The sequence below is a fragment of the Pleurodeles waltl genome, chromosome 5, assembly GCF_031143425.1.
Source record: "Pleurodeles waltl isolate 20211129_DDA chromosome 5, aPleWal1.hap1.20221129, whole genome shotgun sequence".
NCBI lineage: Eukaryota > Metazoa > Chordata > Amphibia > Caudata > Salamandridae > Pleurodeles > Pleurodeles waltl.
This window is the reverse complement of record NC_090444.1, coordinates 1813124049-1813133129: the sequence shown is the minus strand read 5'-3', so window position 1 is coordinate 1813133129 and position 9081 is coordinate 1813124049. Positions and strand designations below refer to the sequence as shown.

At 48.6% G+C, this 9081-nt stretch overlaps 1 non-coding gene across 1 annotated transcript; it reads right to left on the bottom strand.

The window, feature by feature from the left end:
• Positions 1-8576: 8576 nt before the first annotated feature.
• On the bottom strand, positions 8577-8704 carry LOC138297996 (U6atac minor spliceosomal RNA). Its single transcript, XR_011204527.1, has one exon. It is a non-coding gene; the product is annotated as a U6atac minor spliceosomal RNA (small nuclear RNA).
• Positions 8705-9081: the final 377 nt, after the last annotated feature.

Below are 9081 nucleotides of genomic sequence, written 5' to 3'. Positions count from 1 at the left end.
TTCTAATGGGGGGAAAAACCTTTTTTAAACCCTCCAGGAAGTCTTTAATAATTGGGATTCGAAAAAAGGAAGGTTGCGATGGGCTCTTCCTGTATGCTGTTAGAGCCGCCAAATGTACCTTTATTGATGATAATTGTAAGCCCGATTTTGCCAATGTTAGGAGGTATGGCAGAATAGACTCTTCTCCACAGGATATCGGGTCAATGTTGTTGTCTAAACACCACACACAAAATCTCTTCCACTTGCTTGCATAAGTGGATCGTGTGGAAGGGCGCTTAGCTTCTCTCAGGATTTCCATACAGTCCTGAGGTAAGTTCAAGTGTCCATATTGCACTAGCTCAGGAGCCATGCTGCCAAACTCAGTGATGAGAGGTTGGGATGAGATATCTGCCCTCCGAACTTCGTGAGCAGGTCCGGACGATAAGGGAGCCTGATGTGTGGTTTGAGTGACCGGTGAAGAAGGTCTGGGAACCACCATTGTCGTGGCCATTCCGGAGCAATCAGGATCATTTTGGACTGAGCATTGGATAACTTCTGGAGGACCGCCGGAATCAGGGGAAGTGGTGGAAAGGCGTAAAGAAATGCTCCTGACCAGTTTATCCACAGGGCATTCCCCAGTGTCCCTGGATGGTAATATCTGGAGGCGAAGTTTTGGCATTTTTTGTTTTCTGGGGTTGCGAACAGGTCTATAGAGGGGGAACCCCATAGTGCGAAAATGGAATGAACGACGTCGCCGTGTAGAACCCACTCGTGGTTCTCGTCCATTACTCGGCTGAGAGCATCCGCTTGCACATTCTGGATGCCCGGCAGGTGAGTTGCTACTAGCGACATGTTCCTGGCTAGAAGCCAATGCCAGATTGTCTGAGCCTCCCTGGATAAAATCCTGGACCTGGTGCCTCCTTGTTTGTTTACATGGTACATGGTGGCCACGTTGTCCGTCTGAAGAAGGAGAGTTTCCACTCTCAGAGAGGGAAGGAAAGCTTTGAGCGCAAGGTGGACCGCTCGAAGTTCCAGCAGGTTGATGTGATAGAGACTCTCTTTCTGTGACCACTTGCCTTGGACTCGAAGATGTCCCATGTGCGCTCCCCATCCGAGCAGTGACGCATCTGTTACGATGGTTTGAGCTGGAGGCTGTCGTTGGAACGGAATCCCCACCAAGAGATTGTCGGGTAGACACCACCACTTGAGGGACTGTAAAGCGTGGGGAGAAAGGAGGACTTTGTTCTCCCATTCGTTCATTAGTTGACTCCATTGATCCTCCAGGTTTTCCTGTAATGGTCTCATATGGAGGCGAGCATTGGGAACGAGATGGATACAAGACGCCATCGAGCCCAGTAGGGAAGCTATTACTCTTGCAGTGGTCTGTGGAGCCTCTTGCAGTTGTTTGCACTTTTGGAGAATCGATAATCGTCGTTCCTCCGAAGGAAACACCTTTCCTAGATTTGTATCTATAATGGCTCCTAAGTAATGCAACCTCTGAACCGGTGTTGCTGTGGATTTCAGGAGATTTACTTGAAGACCGAGTTTCTGTAACAGCTGTAGAGTCCATTTGAAATGTTGTTGCGTCTCTAGATAACTGGAGGCCTTTATGAGCCAATCGTCTAGATAGGGGTAGACAAAAATTCGATGCTTCCTCAAATGGGCGGCTACCACCGCCATGCATTTGGAAAAAGTCCTCGGCGCTGATTTTAGGCCGAAGGGCAGAACCGCAAATTGGTAATGATGTTTTCCGACGGTGAACCTTAGGAATTTTCGATGTTTCTTGGCCACCGGAATATGAAAATAAGCGTCGCAAAGGTCTACTGCACAGAGCCAGTCGCCCTGACGAAGATGTGGGTAAATTTGGTGCAAGGATAGCATCCTGAATTTCTCTTTGCGAATCCACTTGTTTGCTGTCCTTAGGTCTAAAATGGGACGAAACTCTTGCTTGTCTTTTTTTGGCACAAGGAAATACCTCGAATAAATCCCCTTCCCTTGCTGGCTGATCGGGACGGGTTCTATGGCTCTTTTTTGCAATAGGATGGTGACTTCTAACTGAAGAGCTTCGAGGTGTCGGTTGGTTGTTTTGGGTGGAACAGATGGTGGAGGACTGGTGAATCTGAGAACGTAACCATGTCTCACAATATTCAAAACCCAGGCGTCTGATGTGATGTGTAGCCACTCGTCCAGATGATTTGAGATACTTCCCCCTACCGGAGTGGGTAACGGAGGAGGGGGAAGCAAAGATTCAGGGCTTAGACGCGGGCACCTGTCGAGGTGTCTGGGTCTGAGGTGTTGAACGACCCCTTGTCGACCTTCTGGAGAAGCCCCTCTGATGCTGCTGCTGTTGCTGAGGGCGTGAAGACGTCCAATGTGGAGTCTGATACCTGTGGGTGAACAGTCTTCTTTGATATGGTCGGAATCCTTTTCGCTGTTCTTTAGGTCGCTCCATGCCTACCGCTTTCAGGGTATCCAGCTCCGACTTCATTCTGGCCATCTCGTCATCGGCATGAGAGCCGAACAAAGTGGAGCCTGAGAAAGGTAGGTTCTGTATCCTCTGCTGTGCTTCGGGTTTAAGCGATGTAAGCCGCAGCCATGCATGTCTCCTGAGCGCTATACCATGAGCATAGTTATGTGCGGATAGTGTTGAAGAATCCGCCGCAGCACTTATAATCTGGTTAGAAACCATAGCTCCCTCGCTCACGACCTCTAGGAAATCTTCCCTTTTGTCCCTAGGGAGATGCTCCGCGAACTGCAGTATAGAGACCCAGAGGGATCGATCATATCTCCCTAATAAAGCAGTGGCACTGGCTGCTTTCATGGTGATGGATGCCGTCGAGCATACTTTTCTTCCTGCAGCATCGATCTTTCTGCTCTCTTTGTCTGGAGGAGCAGAGGAAGACGGTGACGTCGAATGCGATTTCTTCGCTGCCACTATAACTACCGAGTCTGGTACTGGGTCCGACCTCAAGAATAGAGGATCTTGCTCTGGTGGACGGTACTTTTTAATGAGTCTGGAAGGAGCAGACTTTGTTGTAGCCGGCGTGAGAAAAATGTCCATTGCTGGCTCAATAAGACCCGGAACCAGTGGAAGTAAAGGTCGTGAAGATGTCTTTTGATGCAAGGTCTCAAAGATCACTGATGTCGATGGGGCCGGAGCTGCTAGCGGGATATTCAGCTTGGTTGCCCCTCTCACTAAGACCTCCTGAAATGTGTTGACATCATCTATGGGGGACACTCTTGGGGACGGTGAGTCCGATAAGGTTGGAGAGTAGTCCCGTGTGGACGATGAAGAATGTCCATGATGTGATTCCTGACGACGGTGCCTAGAGGTAGATGTACGCCTCGACGAATATCCAGAACGCCCTACAGATCGCGTTGGGGTCCTCGGAACAGGCTCTGGAGGAGGCGCCGGAAGAGGAGCCGTAGGTGTTACCGGCGTCTGTGGTAACGGCGACTGCCTTTGCGAGAGCTGTGGCGATGCTGGAAGTAGGATAAGCGAGGCCGAGGATTCCGAGGTTGTATAAACCCTTCTAGGCCTCTTAGATGGTCTTCTCGACGTCGAAGCACTCCTCGACGTCGAACTGCGGTGACGGCGAGTGCCTCTAGACGTCGACTCGTCTCGCCACTGCGAACCTCTCGACGACGACCCTCGACGTCGGTGCAGTGACGGTGAACGCCTCCGACGGCGAACACTCTCTCTCGACGGCGATCTCCCTCGCCGTGTCGACGGCGAGCCCGACTCGGATCTCCTTGGCGTGGACTGTGTTCGCCGTGTCGACGGCGACCCAGATCCTCTCGACGTCGGGTGTCTTCGCCGCCTCGACGGCGAAATAGCTGTCGACAGCGAACGATGTATTTTTCTCGCCGGCGAACCACTCCTCGACGGCGAACATGTTGGCGCCGTTCCCTGCTTCGACGTCGACGCTCTCGACGTCGTCGGAGATCTATGTCGTTTTTCAGCAGGTCTGGAAGGAGTCATGGAGGAAACAGGTACAGCCCTGGTAGAAGCCTGACCTTCTCCTCGCTCTGTAGTGGAATGGCCACTTTTTCTCCTGTCCTCTCTCGCCTGAAGTCGGATCTTCTCTCTATCACGAAGGGTTCTTCTAGAGAAGGTTTTACAAATGTCACACGACTCCGGTTTGTGGCTGGATGGAAGACAAATTATACAGACCCTATGTGGATCTGTTTTAGCCTTCTTTCTGCCACAAGAAGGACATTTATCAAAAAGAGAAGGCATTTCTAACTAGAAAAACCTCAAAATTCTGTCAGAATTTAACAGAAATCAGTAGAAAATGATCACTCAAAGGTAAAAACGTCGAGTGAAAATGAAATTCAGAAGATATTTCAATGAATTTCTGTCACAAAAAGCTTTGTGAGGTAGAGCTCAATGCTTCAGGGTCCTGTCAGCAGGAGCCGGAAAAAAGAACTGAGGCAACTGCCTGTTGCTGTGCATGATGGGATACAGGAAGACTTTGCTTTCTTAAAGGCACAGCTCTATTTACATTCTGTATAATGGCAGCCTATGGGCTACACTGCCCTGCATTGTTTTATTCTCATCAGAGGTGTAAATAAAGTATGAGAATGTATTTGTTATTACATTTCTAGAATAAATAGGTGTTTGAACATGAATTTACACTACTATTGATTTTCTTTTCAACAATTTGGCCTGTGTAGCTGTTCACATAGGCTGCACAATGTTATTCTTAAGTGTTTTTTGACAGACCTTTTCTTCAAACGGCTGGTGTTTGCACTTAAGAATATACTTCACATCAGTGCTCCGGGGTCCCCGCAGGCGCGCGGAACTATTCAGTGCTTATGACTATACATGGAAATCCCCTACGAGAGAAGTACCTGACCGCACCCTCAAACAGACTGTGTGGGATGTTCCCCGTGCACCCTGGACCAAGGCACTACCATGGTATACTTGCCTCTCCCAGGTCCAAGTCTCCCCTCTGTACGGCAATGAGTTCCGGGAACAGAAGTCCCCCGTACCCCTGCACCGACTGGACCAGTTGCTGCAGCTGCATGTCTCAGAGCACCGATCTCACACCACTGGGTACGTCGCAAAACCAATGCCGGCTGAGGCTTATGGAGCGGTAGCAACCTGGAAGCCGCCCGCCGGACACAGGAGTGACCGAGCACCCATACCATTTAATACGTTTTGCTACTGAAACAAAGGAAACAAGCATGAGTATGTCATACAGAAGTGAAGCACAGCGTAAATAGCTTTGTGTCATTGCAACACAGACCGACTATGACATCAATAGCAGACAAATGGCCACTGGCATTCAATTTCCCAGCGGCTGCCCTTCTACGGAATGACTGGCACATAACCAGCTGGGCCACCCCAGCTGCTCCTAAGGCAGTCGCCCTGTCTTAAGAAAAACATTATCAAACCACGCACACTTTAGGGCACCAGAATTTTTGCCGAACCACCATGGACAATCCCGAAATTATCTACTGGGGTACAAGGGGGGGAGGCACCATGTGCAGCTCAAAATTTTAATGGCTGTCCCTCACCCTCTCTTAGGTCGTGACCGGCTCGGAGGAGTTGGGCCGGCAGTCCAGGACAACAACATGGTTGTGTAGGCCATTCATAGACAGGGCGCTTCATGTAGACCCAACTTGGGTTACATGAACATTTGTGCGAGGCATAGCACAAGGGGGGGTACCCAATGTATCTAACAGTGCCTTCTGCGGGCCGCAGCAAAAACGAAGGAGCCCTCAGTATAACAGCATAACAGTGTCCACGGGAGCCCATCTCCACGGAAATTGTGGCCGCATCCCCTGCAAGACGTTCTATGGGAATTAATGAGAGTCAACAATTTTTCAGTGCCATGTATTTATACATAATGGCTCTAAAGCACTAAGCGGTCTCCCCCGCCTCTAAGTAACTTTCTTGTGTGTAGGCGAACCTACAAAACTGACGATGTATGTCTACACAAGAGCATTCGTCCTCTTCAGGACAGTGTCAAAAATACAGCCTGGGATGATCGTCATCTCCATAGGTAGCTATTTATTACGGGAGTGGCCACCACCGGCAGCTATGACCGAAATTCATCAGCTGGGAACCTGCAGTGAACGAAAATTTGTAACCCCATAGCTACTAACTAGCTCCCCCAGCATGGACCCCACGCGGAGCAAGGGCTCTTCCAACACACCATGAAGTGTTAACATTGTGCGATCTCTCACCAACCAACCTACCCCATAGGCCGGCTACCCAAGCATCTGCCAGTAGAATATGTAAGAAGCTCATTGGGGAGCCTCGCTTGTGGTTCTTTGGGTCTTTGGACTACAAAGTTACATTCCTAAGAAATCAGAGGAAAAATGTGTGTTCAAGCAAAACCTTAAAATGCAAACCACCATTCCGAAGCACTCCTTCGCTACCTTCCCAACCCCAAATAACCGCCTCGGATCGGCCTTTCCGGGCAGGGACGAAGAGGGGCGCTGCACTCGCCACTGGCCTGATTTTTTGCCCGTTTAACTCTTTGCAAACACCAGCCGCCCAGAGCGGGCCCAGGGCAGACCTCATATTGATTCTGGGGTCTTTAAGTCTGCTCCACCGGCTTTAGGAAAACAAGTTTAGCAGGGGGTGGCGCTCGACGGGCAGATAATGAGGGCAAGAAGAAAAGCTGTTGTGGTGTTCTATTTTCTTTTTTAATCAAAGGACCTAGCTGCTGTATCCTTTTTGTTGCCTAGTTGCTGATTAGCAACGATTTTTTACCACCCAACACCCAGCACTTATCCCTGTCAGTGGCCGTGAACATGGGTGGATGACTGGGTGGAAAGGTCCTGTGGCTTCCACCTCCCCCACTTCCCGTCCACCTACAATTGGGCGTAGGAAAGTCAGGCAATGACAAAATTAACACCTATCATTTAAAGCTCCTGAAAGCCCTTAGTTTTGTGGTGGGAGCTTGGGAAACTAAAAGTCGGACTTGGAGTACATGCCAAAGCAGTGATTGCATGAACCCACTGAGCTATCTTACTCAGTGCTTGAAATGGAAAATTAGAAGTGCAGGTACTCTGTAGCAGAGTACCTTCTTGTTTCTGAGAAATGCTGGTACCCTCCAATTCATAGTATTGCGTTTTGCTTGATAAGTGCAGGTAGTCTCCCTCTAAACATAAAAAAGTGCCGGTACTCAGTAGCGGACCGTAACAGCCCATTTAAAGCACTGATCTATGGAGCAGGGACTCACAAGTGTAGCTTTCAGGTCACATGTTTCCTTAGCAAGTGTCTTGATCTAATGAGATATCTTACTGGCATCCAACAGATTAACAAGGAGAGCTGAGCCGAGACAAGGGTCGACTCGGGCTATAAGACTCAGCACGAGCCGGGCCTTGGAACTATATGGCTGTAATTCATGCAACTAACATCGTGTAACATGTGCTAAACTCTCCTTAACACTCAAGTGTATTTCTCTAACAGGTAAAGAGTTTCATCTTAGTACATTATATTGGATCTCCGCTTTGAGAAGTATTATTAAAATTGAGTTTTTAAACATGCACTGGAACAATTCCCGCCCTAATGACGATGCTAACAATGAAAAGGTTAGGCACTGCTGAGATCTGAACTCGTGACCTCCTAATTATCAGACAGACGCTTTACCCAACTAAGAGAGCACATCCTTAAAGCACGAATTTGAAGGTGATATATGTGTGAAAATGAACAAAAACGGAGCTTCTGTGAAATAAAGCAGGGTAGGATCAGACAATTTGCTTATGCAGGAAAGCCAGGATTGATCCCAGATTTTCTAGTTTCACACTGTGCAGTTCGGACGTGTACCCCTTTCTGGCACACCAGGGATTACTGTGTGATTTTAACAATCACAGTTGAACTTTTAATCCTTTCCTTTGATGCACATTGCTATTTCACTCAAATCTAAATGAGACATTTATGAGTGATGAATGCCACTACTATTTTTGTTCTTGATTCCTGCTGGCAATTTTTTTTTTTTTTTTGATTATCTTAGACGCTCTGGCACAGCCCTTTTTGCTGCCCTAATATCAGGTGGATTGATTTATTGACGCTGGTCTGTATATCAGGTTCACATTGACCACAATGCTAAGTTCTTTAACTCAGAACGGTCTCCCCCTCTCACTGCTCAGTCGGTAGCCTTCGCTCCAAAGAATTCTGTCCTTGTACAGCACAGAGGGCAGACAATCCAAAAGGTTTACACATGGCTCTAGACTGTCATGTGGAACCTGCTATTCCATGGCGAGCAGGCAAACATTAGGACTACGTCTGCACAAAAAAATGGGATTTGACGTCAAACCCAAAAATCCGCAGGAGTGCATCTCTTTTACTGGCCTCGCTAGGAAGCACACACCAATGTGGCGCAATAGGCATGCCTCTAAGGGTTCAGTAACTTGTTTGTTGGGTGGCGGCCCACCCTCTTTTATTCTTGTTCACTGGCTTCCCAGCTCACGGAGACAGGAGTCAAGCTCAGGTAATTCCCAAATCACTGCACGAGGACAGCCTTGCCTGTACTGGATGAGAGGCCAAGGACTGGATGGGCATGCAATCTTAACTACTTCCTCACTACTCTGACGGAACCAGAGCACCCTGCCCAATAGACAAACTGACAACGCATATTCGAAAAACATGGTTAGACGTCACGAAGTAAGTGGCAGTGCCTTAACCGTATATGTGTTGTAAAGGCCACTAGGACCTCTTCCATCCTTGTCAAGGGGAGTGTTAACCTTCTCTCCTTTCATACAACAGAGTATATACAGCAGCTCGCATCTGCCCAACGTGGCCGAAGCAAGTAGCAGAAATGATAAACTCGTGAGGGCTGGGGGTGCTGCCGCCGAAATGAAGATGCCAAGCCTCAGGGTCCGAGCGGCGGAAGCACATACACAGCTCACTGACCTACAGTGCTAGATCCGGATAACTTTAATGACAATCAGGAAACAATGAGACGTACTGCCAGGTTTTATCTCTAGCAGCAGAAAGCCTCACAGACCACTGCCCGGCACCTTTTTATGTAGGATCTTCAAAGAGGCCACGGAGACTTGGAATCTACCAGTTCAGGATTACACAATTTGGCTAATTCGCCTTCCATCAAATTGCGGGGACACGTTTCTATACCCAGGAATTCG